General features: G+C 41.3%; 1 protein-coding gene across 1 annotated transcript in view; it reads right to left on the bottom strand.

Annotated features, from left to right (window-relative positions):
- The window catches only part of EEF1A1 (eukaryotic translation elongation factor 1 alpha 1), an 8191-nt gene extending 7799 nt beyond the window's left edge, over positions 1-392 (bottom strand). The window contains exon 1 of the mRNA XM_046675207.1: positions 248-392. The gene's annotated coding sequence lies outside the window, so the exon portion shown is untranslated. The remainder of the gene's footprint in view (positions 1-247) is intronic.
- Positions 393-18300: the final 17908 nt, after the last annotated feature.

Below are 18300 nucleotides of genomic sequence, written 5' to 3'. Positions count from 1 at the left end.
TGGGGACTCGGCGGGCCGAAGGCCCCACCCGGCGCAGGGCGGGCCCACGCGGCGGCCGCGGGCGCAGACCGGCCTCGCCCAGGCAGGAGGCGGGGGCTGCCGCCGCGGCCGGGGCCTTCAGCCCCCACCGACGGCCCGCGCTGGAGCTGAGGAACCTCGGGGCGGCTCCGCGGCACGGCGGCCGGCACAGGCCCGCGAGGCCGGGCCCACCGGGGAGGCCGGGCCCGCAGGCCACGCCCGCACTCACCTGTGTTCTGGCGGCAAACCCGTTGCGAAAAAGAACGTTCAGGGTGACTACGGCACTTATATACGGTTCTCCCCGCCTCGGGGAGAGGGCGGGGCCAGCACACGACACGCTTTCCCAGCTTACCCCGCGCCGCCGGCCCCAGCGCCCTCGCCGGCCCCTCCCCCCACTTCTCGGGGACCGTGGGCGATGTGCGCTCAGCCCACTGAAGAGCGCTCGTCGTTTCGCGCATGCTCCTCTGGCCCCCGATGACGCCAAGAGCGAGCGGGTCGGGGGCGGGGACGCACGCGCCCTCGGTTCTAGGTTAGCGGGAGTTTAACGACGGTCCCTGGGATTCCCCAGGGCAGAGGCGAGTCCTTCTTTTGTATGAATTACTCTCTGCGCCAGCCGGGGGAGGGGCGGCGGGGGCTCCAGAACCTTCCGTGGGCCGTGCCTTGCTCGCCTGCGAAGGTGGTATCGGTATTGGGGCGTCCCTTCACCCTGCAATACACCTCCTTTCCTCGGTGCCGCTCGCTCGAGGGTCCGGGACGGACGCCTCGAGCCGCTTCCTCCGCGCCGCCCGCCGCCCCTCCCGGCCGGAGGCGAGTGGGCCGGGGCCCCCGGCCGACCGGGGCCCCGAGCTCCCGGCCGGCCTCGTGGCCGCCGCTCCGAGGCCAATGCTTCTACCGAAGGCCGCGTCACGCGTTCGCCCCGTGTGGTGCGCCCGACGTCCAGAGTTTCCGTTCATAGCAGATCAGTCCTGCAGTTTGCTTTACTTCCAACTAGTTTTATTACAAAAGACACCCGCAGTGTGTGTGTCTACCCTGGTGGTGCATTTTTTCCAGCGTACACTCATTTGATTGCAAGCATGAGAAACCTAAAAAGAATTTTTCAAATTCAGTCTTTCCACATGATGTCATGTAGAGCCTGAAAGCTTCAGCATCAGCAAGCTTCTCCATCCGGTTTCCCGTCTCCAACACTTGCTGCGAAATCACTGCTTCTCAAAAACGACCTATCCTATTCAAATAAATGGCTTCATTTTCGGTCCTATTGATTGTAACGGAATTTTAGCATAAATCTAGGGCGAAATCTGATGAGGCCTTTTTGGTTGACTATCAGGGCAGACTGAGAAATACTCCTCTGAAGAAATGAGAGCCTGTGTTCTTAATGAGCTAATTACAAGATCGGGTCTCTTCTTCCACGTGTAGAACATCACTGCAACTTCTGGAGGCAATCTAACTATTTGAGAACCTACTAAGTGTCTAGTGCTAAAGCAAAGCTCTGTGGCATGTGCAAAAGAAATAATTCCTTTTGGAGAGGAACCCACAATCAAATTGGAAGAGGAAGACAAACAATTGGGAAGCAGTTATGGACAAACTTGTATGGTGCTTACTTTCTATTTCATTGTAGAATATATAGTTCTTTCAGTTCTCACACTCTAAATGCCTTTTTTTCTTTTTAAATGAAAGAAGTCTTCTGGAATAGCCTTCCTTTATCTCCTTTTACCACTCTTTGTAGATACCAATTTCTAAAAATCAGTTTTTTCCATTTCTTCATTAGGAAGTTTCTAGCCTTCTCATTTTAACTTTGAGATAGTTTCCATGAAAGTAACTATGCCATATAAAGTTTCCCTAGAAATACATATAACTAATGTTTTTCTAGCAACAAAAGTCTTTTCTATAATGTTTATATTTCGATTTCTCTTTTTTCACAAATTCTTTTTTCACATTGCATTTTCCTAGTGCCCTTACCCAATTATATACACGTATAATAAAATTATCTTGCTATGCTACTACATGTTTGTAATGAAGACGTAAGAGGTACCAATGAAAATCAATCCCTAGCAATAGACCAGTGCAAACACCCCTGCTCTGTTTCCTTAGAAATGCTGGTTAATGACTATTCTCTTTGGAGCTAGATTCCCACATGGGCCATATTTGTATATCGCCTTAATATTAACTGGACACTGTTACTACAGATTAAGATCAGGGTGCCAGACTTAGTGTTTTTCTTGCCTTCTTTAGCAGTGTATATATCAAATGATTTAGGTTTGTACATTGTTGCAGATAATACTAGGGCATATAAATATTTTAACAGGAATGGCAGAATTTTAAAAATGTAAAGAAATGGTTGTCTAGTGACACGAGGGAAAGAAGCAAAGACTAAAGACCAAAAGTTGAATATTTGAAAGTTTTACATGGACTCCAGAATTGCAGGTAACATCTAAGAGAGAAAAGTCAAAATGAAAGTGGATGTTGGTAAGAGGGAAAAGTGTCAAAGATAATTTCAGTTTAGTAAAAGAAAAGTGACCTCTGTGAAATATGCACAATTTAGTAAAATGTGATATTGCAAAATTCTAATACTAAAATTGTGATAATTGGAGAGAGGCTTTCAGGTGAATTATTTTGTTTGAAAATATGGACCTACTATAGTAATTTTTATAGGTTTATGTGTGTATTCAGCACTATGTTGGACACTGGAATTCTTTGAGAGATGACCACAAACATTTCCACGGGAGCTTATAAAAACTACAGCTCCTGATTCAAATCTCACCTTTTCATTTTTCCTAGTACTGCAACTTTACTGCTTTGTATGGTGAAAAAAAATCCAACATCCCAAAGATAATTAAAGTAATGAAATGATCCGAAAGTTTTCCAGGAACAAATAATGACAGCCGAATTTTCATTATTATGCCCAGAAAGAAAGAAGGAAAATTGAAGTAGTATGACTCCAAAGCTATCCCAGATTACAGGCAAGTTTTCCCCAAGGCCCTGTGACTGAAGGTAAGGGTATACGCTTTATAAATACCTTATAGAGAATTCTTTTTTAAAATTGCACCTAAGGAAGAGCAAAATTATACGCAGTCCTTGATTTCTGTCTCAGTGACCGGGCTCCCGGCCGGGGCGCGGGGGGCCGGGCTGCAGCCGCGTGGCGAGCGCTGCGGGCTCCGACCCGGCCCGGCCCGACCCCCCGGCCGCCCTGCCCGCGCGCCGACCCGCCCCGAGGCCGCTCCCCGCGCTCCTCTGCCTGCGGAAGGAAGCGCCCGGGAGGAGACGGAAACCCACGTGGCTCGGGGTGGGGTCGGCTTCGTCACCGCGGCGTAGCCTCTAAAGGACTGGAGGAAATGCTGTGTTGTGTTTAAAAAGCTCTTTTCCCCAGACCGTATGTTTGGAACATAACCCTAGCGCATTTTGTCCCACGACTCTACAGCAGATACAGTATGCCTTTTACTAACTTGGATGTTAAAACGGCAACAGCAACATTGTTGAGACTTGTAAATGTGTTTTGTGGTCATAATCTAAGGTTGTATTTTGCTTAAGATATTCCTTAAAGTTGCTCATACCATTTAGAGTAGCAAACTCTAAAAAAGGATTTTAGTTATTAATTTACTTAGTAAAAAGGTCAACAGTAATAGTTCTTTGATGTCTCTAATTCTGATTCACCAAACATCTTTCAGTATTGGCTAATCACGCTGCCATTGGGCCTACTTTAAAGCAGCTTTAAGTAATTACATTTTGCTGTGGCTTGCCGCAGTTTTCATCTTGCCTGTGCCAATTGGAAATAATTATTTAGGGGCGGCCTAGTGGCCGACTGGTTAAGTTCCCAGCGTCCGCCTTCACGGCAGGGGATTTCGCTGGTTCGGATCCTGGGAGCAGGCATGGCACGGCTCATCAAGCCACGCTGAGGCGGCCTCCCACATGCCACAACTAGAAGGACCCACAACTAAGATATGCGACTACATACTAAGGGGATGGGGTAGGGGAGAAGAAGATTGGCAGCAGTTGTTAGTTCAGATGCCAATCTTTAAATAAAGTAAATGATTATTTAAAGGATATTTTAAAATATGATTAAGCCAAGGAATTATTTGGACAGAATCCAAGTAAAATGGTGCTTTGGTGTGGCAAGCACTGTTCTAATATTTGTAATATTTAATGTAATCCCACCACTGATATTTTACAGATGGAGAACCTGTAGGTGATTGATAATTTATGCATAATAAGCAACTGCAGACATATGCTTTTTTAAAGTTTCGCTTTTTTGCACAAAATGGTAAAATACTATATATCACCTTGCTTTTGTCACTTAATGTATCTTGGAGATCTTTTCTTGGGAGTACATTAGTGCCCAGCTGAGCAGCGTTGGAACCTAAGTAATCTGACCAGAGGGCTAGTCTTAACTTTTTTTTAGAGGAAGATTAGCCCTGAGCTGACTGTCGCCAATCCTCTTTTTGCTGAAGAAGACTGGCCCTGAGCTAACATCTGTGCCCATCTTCCCCTGCTTCTCATGTGGGATGCCTACCACAGCATGGCTTGCCAAGCGGTGCCCGGTCTGCACCTGGGATCCGAACCAGCGAACCCCAGGCCACAGAAGCAGAATGTGCACAGTTAACCACTGCGCCACTGGGCTGGCCCATAGTCTTAACTTTTACTGGCAGGTCTAGGCAGCCTGGCATAATGAAAACAGCAGTGGGATTGCAGGCAGAAAGTCAGGGACTCAGTTCTTGCTCTGCTACTTATGGATCTGTGACAGCCAGCAGTTCTTGGCTTGTCAATGCATTTGTAGCATAGGTCTGTTCGTTATCATACTTAGCACCTACCTTACAATTCTAATGTACAATGGTATGAAAAGATAGAGACACTCTATCTAGTTTGTTTGCTTTTTTTTTTTTAAAGATTTTATTTTTCCCTTTTTCTCCCCAAAACCCCCCCAGTACATAGTTGTATATTGTTGGTTGTGGGTCCTTCTAGTTGTGGCATGTGGGACACTGCCTCAGCGTGGTTTGATGAGCAGTGCCATGTCCGCGCCCAGGATTCGAACCAACAAAACACTGGGCTGCCTGCAGCGGAGTGCGCGAACTTAACCACTCGGCCACGGGGCCAGCCCTGTTTGCTTATTTAATGAATGAATTTATTTATTTCTTGCTGAGGAAGATTTGCCCTGAGCTAACATCTATTGCTAATACTCCTCTTTTTTTTTTTTGCTGAGGAAAGTTAGCCTTGAGCTAACATCTGTGCCAGTCTTCCTCTATTTTGTATGTGGGTCACCACCATAGCATGGCTGATGAGTGATGTAGGTCCATGCCCAGGATCCAAACCCACAAACCTGGGCCACTGAAGCAGAACATGCACCACTGAGCCACAGGGCCGGCCCCTCAATTATCTAGTTAAAACTACATTTCTACAGGCTTTTGGGAGGCTGCCCTCAGTTGATATGCCATGTGACACTAACTTGACTCAGTAGAGAAAATATATTCATTGGTATCTTTTTACTTATAAAAATTTTGAAATAGGTAATACATGTACATAGTAAAAAATTATACAGAGGTTATACAGTGAAATGTTGCTCTCTTTTAGCAATTTAGAGAAGGTCCGAAGAACATGCCATGAAGATTAAGGAAACAAAGATGTTTCCACTACTGCTCTCATGATTTCAAATCCAGCGCCCGCCAGGGTGGGTGCTCTCTCATCTGGCGTGAAGGAAAGGATGGTCTTTCCTTGCTATTGTTTGTGAATCTACATTTTATAGACAATTTTCATTTTGAGTATTTCTGTGTCTTCGTAGGTAACATAGTGGAAAGAACACTGGACTAGGAGAAGAGCTGGAGTCTAACCCAGCAGTTTTATGGATTAGCTGTGTGACCTTGAATAGATCACCACTGGGCTCATTATCCTACTGTAAAATATCTAGTAACTCCTGTTTCACAGAACTGATCATAAGGATTAAATGAGATAATGTACCTGAAGATGCAGACCAGTTTTACAAATGTTAGTGCTCATATTTAGAAAAATAATCATTAGCTCTTTCAAAAACAAGAAAAATCTGCTCAAAACATAGAGAAATTTACTCTACCAATTGTCATTGTTCATGCTGATAATGAGTACTATTTGTTCCATTTCTTTTAAGTATTAGAACTATGGATTTACCAATACACATGGCCCTGTGAGGGTATGTGTTCTGTAAGTGGCAGGGACTTTTGAGCTACAGCATTCAGTGTCTGTTGGTAGTTGTGCAGGACTTCAGAGGTGAGTCTTTATCCATCCATCCATCAAACACTCATTGAGCAGCCACTTTGTGCCAGGCCCTTAGCTAGACACTGAGGACACAAAGAGGAATTGCTGCTGGATGGTGTATGTGGCAGAGCCCTGGAGAGGTCGGGAGAGAGAACACCAAGCAAACAGATGCCTCCAGGGGAGCGTGAGTGCTGGACTCTGGTAAGCCAAGGGTACTTTTGAGCGCTCAGGAGGGCCTCTGACTCGGGGAGGAGATGAGGGCAGAAGCAGGGAAGGCTTCTCAGAGTAGGAGGGTCTCAACCTGGTTGGGTAGGAGCTGTGGGAGTCAGCTAGTAGAAGGAGGCCACGGAGGGTGTTTTAGATGACTGGCCTAGAAAAGAAGGTGAGAGGGAGAGTTTGCTCCTCCACACATGGGAACAGAGGGCAAGATCTGTCTGTCTGGGGGATTCCCTGAGCCCCCCAAGGCGCCTGTGAAGAACACTGGGGCTTCAAAGACAGACCCACCTGGATCCAAGTCTCTCATCCCTCACTGACTGATGGTGTGTGTCTGGGAAAGTCATTTGGCCTTTTAAGCTTCAACTCTCTCATCTATAAAGAAAGGATGAAGACCTACCCTGTAAGACTGCTATGGAAATTAGATGAGAAAAGTGTCTCAAGCACTGAGCACAGGTTTTTGCCCCCAGGTTGGAACAATAATTGGAGAGAGTTTTTTGTTTTTCCTTTTGTTTGTTTTGCCCATTGTGTTTATGATCTAGTGCTTCCAGAGTCAGGCAGCTCTGCAGTCAGAAAGCCTCCATCCAGATCCCTCTTGGCTCTACCACAGCGGGTGACTGAATGCTTGGCAAGTGACTCCACCTCTCTAAGCCTCAGTTTTCATATCTATAAAGTGCAGAGAATAAAAAAGAATATTTCTCCTGGAGGGTTATGGTGAAGATTAAATGAGACAGTCGATGTACTTAGCTCAGTGTTTGGCGCCTGGTAAGCATTAAATAAATCTTAATTGTTGCTCGTTATTTTGTTTTTGTTATTTGAGAGTCCTAATTAACTGGAATTTTGTCGTAGAATGAAGTTTCTTTACCAAAAAATACCACCATGACCTTGCTTTGAGCTCTCTGTTTAACATCCCTGCATTTGAGGTTTGCTTATTTTTTTGTTTTTGTTTTTGTTTTGAGGAGAATTAGCCCTGAGCTAACATCTGCTACCAATCCTCCTCTTTTTGCTGAGGAAGACTGGCCCTGAGCTAACATCCGTGCCTGTCTTCCTCCACTTTAAATGTGGGACGCCTGCCACAGCATGGCTTGATGAGCGGTGCCATGTCCACACCCGGGGTCTGAACTGGCGAACCCCAGGCTGCTGAAGCAGAACATGTGCACTTAACCGCTGCACCACCATGAGGTTTGCTTATTAATTTCCCTATCAGCTCCATTTTCAGAATCTTAAAGATGGCATGTTTTAAATGTTGTGAATTTAGAAAATGTTAAAGAAAATAGTATTTTTAAACTAGGATTCTTAAAAATCAAAAGCAGCAAAACAATTACCCCTAATTCTAATGTCCTTTCATATCCTTGTACTTTCTAAGGTTAAATGTTGTGTATCCTTTTCTTTTTTAAAAAATTACTTTAGTATAGGGAGTATCTTTTGAATTGTTGGTATGTCATCACCTCCGATTTTCTGCTTCCGTTATGTCTACTGGCAAGCTGTTCTTGCTGCAAAAAGATCTTTGCAGACTTATTTTTTAAAAACACCCAACTATTTTGTCTGTCATGATTGTTATGGAAACAGCACGTTGCATAATTATCAATGAAAAGGAGAAACCAGGTGGGTCCTAATAACCGAGGAACCACTATGGTAGTCTTTTGGATAATCCAGGTTTCTAGAACACACTCAAAATGAAAAAACAGTCTGAAAGCCAGCATGTGTATAAAAACTATTGACAATCTTTCCTTGAATTTGTCTGTCTGCCACCTTTGGATCCACTGCACAATAGCTGCTACTGTACTTTTTTTGTATAGTACTGTACTGTTTCCACACTTGATTGCATTAGCCCAGTTAACCTGTACCAGCCTTTGCTATCAAGGTCCACAATAACAAACTCTCCAAGCTGGAAGAGAGGTTAGTCTTCATCGAGTGAATCCCACTAATTTTATAGATAAGGAAAAGAGTCAGAATGACTAAGTGATTTGCCTAGTGCTCACGTGGCTAAATATAAGGGCTGCCCATACTGTGGGCTCCATTTTTTGCCTTTGTAGGGTAAAGTAGTAGGGATTGAAGTACAAATTCTAGAGCCAGACTAACTAGGTTCAAAGTCCAGCTCTGATGTTTACTAGCTGTGTGACCTTAGACATATTACATAGCCTCTTTAAGTCTCAGCTTCCCCATTTGTCTGTAAAATGAAGATAATAATATTGTTTATTTATAGAGTTGAGGATTAAATAAGTTGATATATATTTTTAATGTTCCTGACCTTCTCTAAATATTAACTATTATTATTTTGTCTGTTTTGTTCACTATTCTGTCCTAAACACCCATCCTAATCACCTAAAACAGTACCTGAGCAATAAATATTTGTTAAATGATGAATAAGTGAATGGATGAAGGATGAGCTACATCTCTATGCCATCATTGACTAATTGACTCAAAAAGCTTTTTTTAGGGGCCAGCCCAGTGGCACAGTGGTTAAGTACGCATGTTCCACTTTGGCGACCTAGGGTTTGCCAGTTCACATCCCGGGTGCGGAAATGGCACTGTTTGGCAGGCCATGCTGTGGCAGGTGTCCCACATAGAAAGTGGAGGAAGATGGGCACGGATGTTAGCTCAGGGCTAGTCTTCCTCAGCAAAAAGAGGAAGATTCGCAGCAGATGTTAGCTCAGGACTAATCTTCCTCAAAAGAAGAAGTTTTTAAAAATATTTTTGTGGGAGGATGATTCTCACTGTCAGACATCAACAGATTAATTTTAGTTGCAGAAGGTAAGTGAAAATTGTTAATAGAACTACTTAAAAATTTTTTTTGTCTAGATTAATTAGTATGTTATGGAGAAATAATGGCTGAACACTTCCCAAACTTAGAGAAAGACAGAGTTAATCCACTCAGTGAAACCCAAGCAAGATAATGAGACCTTTCTCAGGTACATCATAGTCAAAATGCTGAAAACTAAAGATCAAGGAAAAACTGAAGATCAAGGAGCACCATTTGAAATGACTGTGGAGATCTCATCAAAAACATGGAGGCAAAGAGATAGATGAACAACATCTTAAAATGCTGAAAGAAAAACATAATCAAACCCGTCAACCAAGAATTCTATATCTAGTGAAAATATCCTCCATGAGTGGAGGGGATAAAATCACAATGAGCTATCGCCACACACATGCTAAAATGGCTAAAATTAAAAAGACTATCAACTCTGGGCAAATAATTGGGACTCTCACACAGCTGGTGAGAATGTAAAATAGTCTAATCTCTTAGGAAAACAGTTTAGTGGTTTCCTGAAAGGTTAAAAATATATCTACCACATGACCACTTCCAGGTGTTTACTCAAGAGAAACGAAAGCATATGTCCACACAAAGACTTGAGGCTAAATGTTCATAGCAGCTTTATTTACAATCATCAAAAACTGGAAACAGCCCAAGTATCCATCAGCACCTGAGTAGATAAACAGATTGTGGTATGTCCATACAATAGAAAATTTCATGCAACAATATGAATGACATTCAAAATGATTGTACTGACTGAAGAAGCCATACAAAAAAGAACACATATTGATATAAAATTCTAAAAAATGCACATTAGGGGCTGGCCCCAAGGCCGAGTGGTTAAGTTCATGTGTTCTGCTTTGGCGGCCTAGGGTTTCGTCGGGTCAGATCCTGGGCACAGACATGGCACCGCTCATCAGGCCACACCAAGGCGGCGTCCCACATAGCGCAGCCAGAAGGACCTACACCTAGAATAAACAACTATGTACTGGGGGCTGTGGGGAGGAGAAGAGAAAAAAAGATTGGCAACAGATGTTATCTCAGGGCCAATATTTAAAAAAAAAAAAGCAAATTAATCTGTAGTGACAACACATTAATAGTTGCTAAGGAATGGGGGGTGAGGCTGGGAAGGAGGGAGAAGAGGGGATTACAGAAATGTGAGGAAACTTTTGCAGGTAATAAATATGTTCATTATCTTGATTGTGGTGATGGTTTCATGGGTGTATACATATGTGAAAATTTTCAAATTGTATACTTTAAATATATGCAGCTTATCATATGACAATCATACCTCAATAAAATTAGGAAAAATAGGTAAACAAACAAACAAACAAACAAAAAGAACGAAGGCAAAAGAGATACATTTTTAGATGAAAGAAAAACTAAGAGAATTTGTTACCAGTAGACTTGCATATAAGAAATCCTACAGGACATTTTTTAGGCTGAAGAGAGATAATACTACACTGAAACTCAAATCTTCAGGAAGGAATAAAGTGGGAATGATAAATATCTAGGTATATATAAAAGATGACATTTTCTCCTAATTTTTAAAAAATATATAAAACTATTTAAAGCAAAAATTATAACATTGTCTTATAGGGTTCATAACGTGTGGATTGAATGCATACAACAGTTATAGCTTAAAGGACAGGTGATGGGTAAATGGGCCTATAGCATTGCAAGGCTTCTACCATGTACAAAAAGCTGATATTAACTCTTAGTAGATTGTGAAAAGTTAAGGATGTATATTGTAACCCCTGGAGCAAACACTAAAAATATGATGCAAAGAGATATAGCTAAAAAGACATTAGATAAAGTGGAATTCTAAAAGAATGTCTAAGGCTAGCCCAGTAGTGTAACCACTGTTAAGTTCATGCACTCTGCTTCAGTATCCCAGGGTTCGCTGGTTTGGATCCTGGGCATGGACCTAGCACTGCTCGTCAAGATATGCTCTGGTGGTGTCCCACATAGAGGAACCAGAAGGACTTACAGCTGGGATATAGAACTGTGCACTGGGGCTTTGGGGAGAAGAAGGAAAAAAAAGAAGTTTGGCAGCAGATGTTAGCTCAGGGCCAAAGCTTCCTCATCAAAAACAAAAAACAAAAAAAACCCCACTTATAAATAAATAAAAAGAAAGTTTAAAGAATCCAAAAGAAGAAGAGGAACAAAAAGTAGAAGGGACAAAGAAAACAAATAGTAAAACAGTAGACCTAAATTCAATTATTTCAAAAATTACAATAAATGTTAATGGACTAAACACTCTAATTAAAAAGGAGAGTTTGGGGGGCTGGCCCCATGGCTGGGTGGTTAAGTTCGCATGCTCTGCTTTGGCGGCCAAGGGTTTCGCCAGTTTGGATCCTGGGCACGGACATGGCACCATTCATCAAGCCACGCTGAGGCAGCGTCCCACATGCCACAACTAGAAGCACCTACAACTGAAAATATACAACTGTGTACCAGGGGGCTTTGGGGAGAAAAAGGAAAAATAAAATCTTTTTTAAAAACAAGAAGAGTTTGTCAGAATGAATTAGAAAAAAAAAAAGCAGAACCCAACTATATGTTGTCTACAAGAGATACATTTTAAATATAAAGACACTGGTATATTATTACGTTAAATAGATTTTACTTATTTCGGCACATTGGAAATGGCTTTTAAAGTTTGCCTGTCTCAATCACTATACCTATAAGACAGGAAATAATTATACTCAGTCCAAGATTGTGGCAGTTAAAAATAATTAAATGAAAACTATAAGACATTATTGAAAGAAATCAATGATGACATTAAAAAATGGAAAGACATTCCCTGCTCCTGGATTGGAAGAATAAACATAGTTAAAATGTTCATTACAGATTCAATGCAATCCCAATCAGAATCCCAATGACATTCTTCACAGAAATGGAACAAAGAATCCTAAAATTCATATGGGGCAACAAAAGACACCGAATAGCTAAAGCAGTCCTGAGAAAAAAGAACAAAGCTGGAGGCATCACAATCCCTGACTTCAAAATATACTGCAGAGCTACCGTAATCAAAACAGCATGGAACTCATACAAAAACAGACACACAGATCAATATAACAGAATTGAAAGCCCAGAAATAAAACCACACATCTATGGACAATTAATATTTGACAAAGGAGCTAAGAACATACAATGGAGAAAGGAAAGTCTCTTCAATAAATGGTGTTGGGAAAACTGGACAGCCACATGAAAAAGAATGAAAGACCATTATATTTCACCATACACAAAAATTAACCCAAAATGGATTAGAGACTTAGAGGTAAAACATGAAACCATAAAACTCCTAGAAGAAAATATAGGCAGGGGATGGCCCCATGGCAGAGTGGCTAACTTTACGTTAGCCTGGGATTTCACTGGTTCAGAGGCTGGGCATGGACATGGCACCGCTCATCAGGCCGTGCTGAGGTGGCGTCCCAAATAGCACAACCATAGGCATTCACAACTAGAATATACAACTATGTACTGAGAGGAAGAAGAAGGGGAAAAAAAGAAAATATAGGCAGTACATTCTTTGACATCAGTCTTAGAAGGATCTTCTCAAATACCATTTCAAATACCACTTGGGCAAGGGAAACAAAAGAAAAATAAATAAATGGAACTTCATCAGACTAAAGTGCTTCTGCAAGGCAAAGGAAACCAGGAACAAAATGGAAAGACAACCCACCAATTGGGGAGAAAATAATTGCGAATCATATATCTGACAAGAGGTTAATCTCCAAAATATATGAACACACAACTCAACAACAACAAAAACAACCCAATCAAAAAATGGGCAGAGGATATGAACAGACGTTTTTCCAAAGAAGATATACAGGTGGTCAATAAACACATGAAAAGATGCTCAACGTCACTAATCATCGGGGAAATGCCAGTCAAAACTACACTGAGATATCACCTTAAACCCACTAGAATGGCTGTAATCACCTAGACAAAAAATAATAAATATTGGAGAGGATGTGGAGAAAAGGGAACTCTCATACATTGCTGGTTGGAATGCAAATTGGTGCAGCCACTATGAAAAACAGTATGGGGATTTCTCAAAAAGTTAAAAATAGAAATACCATACAATCCAGCTATCCCACTACTTGGTATTTATCCAAAGAACTTGAAATCAGCAATTCAAAGAGACTCATGCACCCCTATGTTCATTGCAGCATTATTCACAATAGCCAAGACATGGAAGTGCCCAACAACTAATGAATGGATAAAGAAGTCGTGGAGGCTGGCCTGGTGGCACAGCAGTTGAGTTCACACATTCCGCTTCTCAGCGGCCTGGGGTTCACCAGTTCAGATCCCTGGTGTGGACATGGCACCGCTTGGCAAAAGCCATGCTGTGGTAGGCGTCCCACGTATAACGTAGAGGAAGACGGGCATGAATGTTAGCTCAGGGCCAGTCTTCCTCAGCAAAAAGAGGAGGATTGGCAGTAGTTAGCTCAGGGCTAATCTTCCTCAAAAAAAAAAAAAAAGAAGAAGAAGCGGTATATATATACAATCAAATACTACTCAGCCTTAAAAAAAAAGGCAAAATCATGCCATTTGCAACAACATGGATGGACCCTGAAAGTATTATGTTAAGCGAAATAAGCGAGACAGAGAAAGAAAAACACCATATGATTTCACTCATACGTGGAAGATAAACTAACACATGGACAAAGAGAACAGATTAGTGGTTACCAGAGGGGAAGGGGGGTGGGGAGTGGGCATAAGGTGCGAAGAGGCACATTTGTCTGGTGACTGACAATAATGTACACCTGAAATTTTACAGTGTTATAAACTATTATGACTTCAATAAAACAAACAAAATAATTAAGTAATTATAATGGACTTTGCAAATACTGTTTGGTGGAATTATCATTTCCTTACAATAATTACCTAACATATATTATTTTACTCTAGTCATTCTATTGTTTCTTTCTGAACAGGCTCATCAATGTTTAATGTAAGCAGTATCCTATTTAATAATATTATCCTATTTAATATTTTGTACTATATAGCATAATTGAAATCATGGTTTTGAAGTCAAATATTCCTGAATTACTCTTGGCTCTGGCATTTACTATGTGTCCTTAGGCAAATTTTTAACTTTATTTATTGAGCTTCAGTTCCTTCATCTGTAACGGGAGTATAATACTTAACGGACTAAATAAAATAATGTAATGTGAAATGCTTAGTACAGAGCCCAGCACATAGTAAAAACTCGATAAATGGTAGTTATCATCATCATCATCATTATTGATGATGAGTAGTGAATTAATATATCTTTAAAACATTGTATAACAACTGCTGAGAAAACACTTTAAAGTTTTATATTTCTGTTTGTACTTTCAACAAATTCATAATTAATACTGTATTTTAGTGAAATAAATGCAAAAACCTGCCTCCAACAACCAAATGAAGCAAAAAATACCCCACTATATAGCTATCCCCTAAATAAGACTCTCAATAAACAACAAAGAAAAAGAATAGTGTCTCCTACAAAATTAAGTTGGTCTCTATCAAACTTCCAATGTTTGAAAACATTTTATTCTGACACTAAACTTTAACAATTAAATGAAGCAAATGAGAGCCAGAAAGCAGAAGGAGTCTGTTATTAGATTTCTAACCTGCAGCAAAAGTTGCCTACAGAAATCCTCCTTAGATGTGGGGCATGTCCATTATATGACAGAAATGTGGGAGAACATAAAAAAGAATGCAGCTATAGAATGGAACTAAGAGCCTTCAGTGTCAGAATGCTTAATTGGAATTAGAAGACAAGATTCTTCTGGGAAACTGGGAAAAATGCATTTTGTCTTGATTAACTATCATAAAATGAAGCTGTAGGGGAGGAAGACGTATCCTTTACCCTCTGGGTTCTTCTGGCTGGGCTATGAATTAAATTGATATGAGACAGTTTAACAGGAAAAAATCCAATGAAGCTTTATAGCATGCCTACATGGGAGACACTCAGGAAAACTGAGCAACTCGCCAAGATGGCAGAGGCTTTCATTTTAAATAATATCTTCACCTAAAGACAAAGGAGGCTGTTGAGGGTAGTGCTTTGAGACTTCAAGGGGGTGGAAGGCAATTTACGTGGAGATGGAAATGTAAATGGGCCAACTGCAGACAATGTGACCTAAGAGACACGTTTTACATTTCATTACAGTTATCTTTTGGTATTAGCTCCTTCCTGGAACAGGCCCTTCTATTTTAAATTCTTTTAGGCAGTTGATGGGGATGTCCAAGTTTCTTTCAGAGTCTTTTGTTCTTAAAAATAATCAAGCCAAAGAGATACATTTTGGGGTGGCCAATTCTGATCCCCCACAAAGCAATTAGTGAAGGAATATTTCACTCACGTACCTTTTTTTGCTACACAAATGACCACAGGACTTGGTAAGACAAACAAAGGATAGGACTCAAGCATGGCTGGCTCTACTTCCTCCCTCTCTCATTTCATAGGCTGCATTCTCAGAGGCACCTCCCCATCACATCTAAAATGATTCCCTGTTATTTTGCATTATAGCTCCTTCTTTATTTTCTTCTTAACATTTATCACAACATGTAGTTATCTTATTCATTTGGCTACTATTGCACTTGGTCTCCTCTACTAGAATGTAAACTCCATGACAGCAGAGACCTTATCTTTTTTTTTTTAACCATAGTATCTGTGACCTGGCACATAGTAGAAGGTCAATAAACATTAGTTGAGTGAATGAATGAATAGAGTGGGAATCTAGGATGACAATCTTCTCCTCAAGTAAATTTCTTTCACTGACGTGTACACTGTCCTCAGTTTAGGAGTCAACCATAAAAACCTTCCTTTGTACATAAAAATTGAAATATAATGATATATATATCTGAAATTTATATAATGTTATAAACCAATGTTACCTCAGCAATAAGAAAAGAAAAAAAGACAAGGAAAAAACCAAGAGCCTTCCTTTGGTATTAAAAGTCATTCCAAAATTCATGTGTTTTCCAGTAGCTCTCCTAATGTGCCCTGGTCTTTTTCTTTTCCCAGTTTGGACTTGCACCATGCTTTCTTGTTCGATTTTTTCAGGTTTGCCCAGGAATGAGGGGTTCACCCAGGCCCTCGTAGGGGCAGGGAACATCCCTAGCCATTGTTGCCCTGATGTCTGCTCAGCAAGTAGAGAATGACATTTTCCTGTGGCCTAAAGAGGAGTTGATCACACCCATAACTGGGATTGGCTTAGAATCAAGCAGGGCCTGGTGAGGGCTGAGGAAGCTCATTGAGAACAAAGGCATGTACCTATTTCTTCATCCATCCACCCACTCATCCATCAGTCATCCCCTCATTCAGTAATTATAGCATCTACTGAGCTCAGACCTAGACCAGAACTGTTCTAAAGGTTTTACACCTAATTAATTAATTTAATCCTTACAGTTACCCTAAGAGTTGTTAGTGTTATTATCCCCTGCTTATGAATAAGAAAACTGATAACCACATTTCAAGCAGTATTATTATTATCCCACAGAGAATATGGGTCTTGAAAGATGTAAAGGATTTTTACTGTCATTCAAGGCTGAGAAGATAGTAATTCAAAACATGTATGTTCATGGTTTGTTTAAGGAAAATTAAGTACTACTGTGCAATTCTAGAACAGTGGTTCTCAACCAAGGGTGATTTTACCTACCTCTCCTGGGGGACAACTGGCAATGTCTGGAGACATTTATTATCATGACTTGGGGGTGCTACTGGCTTTGACTGGGTAGAGGCTAGAGATGCTGCTAAACATCATACGGTGCTCAGCACAGCCTCCTACAGCAAAGAATTATCCAGCCCAAGATGACCCAACACGTGGATAAAGAGAACAAATTAGTGGTTACCAGAGGGGAAGAGGGTTGGGGGCTGGGCAAAAGGGATAAAGGGGCACATAATTATGGTGATGGATAAAAATTAGACTACTGCGGGTCAGCACAATGAAGTATATTCAGAAACTGATAAACCATAATGTACACCTGAAATTATACAATGTTATAAACCATTATGATCTCAATAAAATTACTTGGGGAAAAAAAAGAATCATCCAGCCCAACATGTCAATAGTGCTGAGGTTTAGAAACCCTGTTCTAAAATAAACAAAGCTTGATACACTGTTTGAGGCTGTATCATGGAAGGCCCCGAGTCCATCTTTACAATCCCCAGCACTGATTAGGACTGATAAATACTTACAGAATGGACTTAAGACTTGAAAAACCAGTTGAATGTTAAATTCAGGGCAAATCTTGAAAGACGTTTTACCAGGTAAAGAACAGAAGAGGAACTCCTATTCTGCTTCAGTCAGGAGTCCTAGGTTCAGCTCTCTCTGGACATATGTCATCTTTAACAGGACCTTCCTCTGGGCTGGCCCCGTGGCCAAGTAGTTAAGTTCGCGCGCTCCCCTGCAGGCGGCCCAGTGTTTCATTGGTTCGAATCCTGGGCGCGGACATGGCACTGCTCATCAAACCATGCTGAGGTGGCGTCCCACATGCCACAACTAGAAGGACCCACAACGAAGAATGTACAACTATGTACGGGGGGGGGGGGGTCTTTGGGGAGAAAAAGGGGAAAATAAAATAAAATCTTTAAAAAAAAAAAAAAAAGGACCTTCCTCTGAAAAGAACCACTTTCTCTCCACAGAGGGATGGACATGTTCGAAACTTAATTCAGCAGTTTAAATAATATTTAATTCTTTTAGTTACATTTTATTGGCAATTTAATTCTATTTGATAACTGACTGAGGGAAATCTAGTTAAATTTCAAGAATGGTAATAAAAACAAAAAAGTCCTTGGAGAGTTGAAAACCGATGTCCACACTAAAACCTGCACATGGATGTTTGTAGCAGCTCTATTCATAATTGCCAAAATTTGGAAGCAACCAAGATGCCCTTCAGACTGTCAATTGATAAACAATCTGTGGTACGTCCAGACAATGGAATGTTATTCAGCACTAAAAAGAAATGAGCCATCAGGCCGTGGAAAGACATGGAGGAAACTTAAATGCATATTACTAGGTGAAAGAGGTCAGTGTGAAAAGGCCACATACTGTATGATTCCAACTATATGACATTCTGGTCAAAACTATAAAGACAGTAAA

This window comes from Equus quagga, chromosome 11, assembly GCF_021613505.1.
Source record: "Equus quagga isolate Etosha38 chromosome 11, UCLA_HA_Equagga_1.0, whole genome shotgun sequence".
Classification (NCBI taxonomy): Eukaryota; Metazoa; Chordata; class Mammalia; order Perissodactyla; family Equidae; genus Equus; species Equus quagga.
Note: the sequence above shows the minus strand (reverse complement) of the source record. Positions and strands in the feature narration are given on the sequence as shown.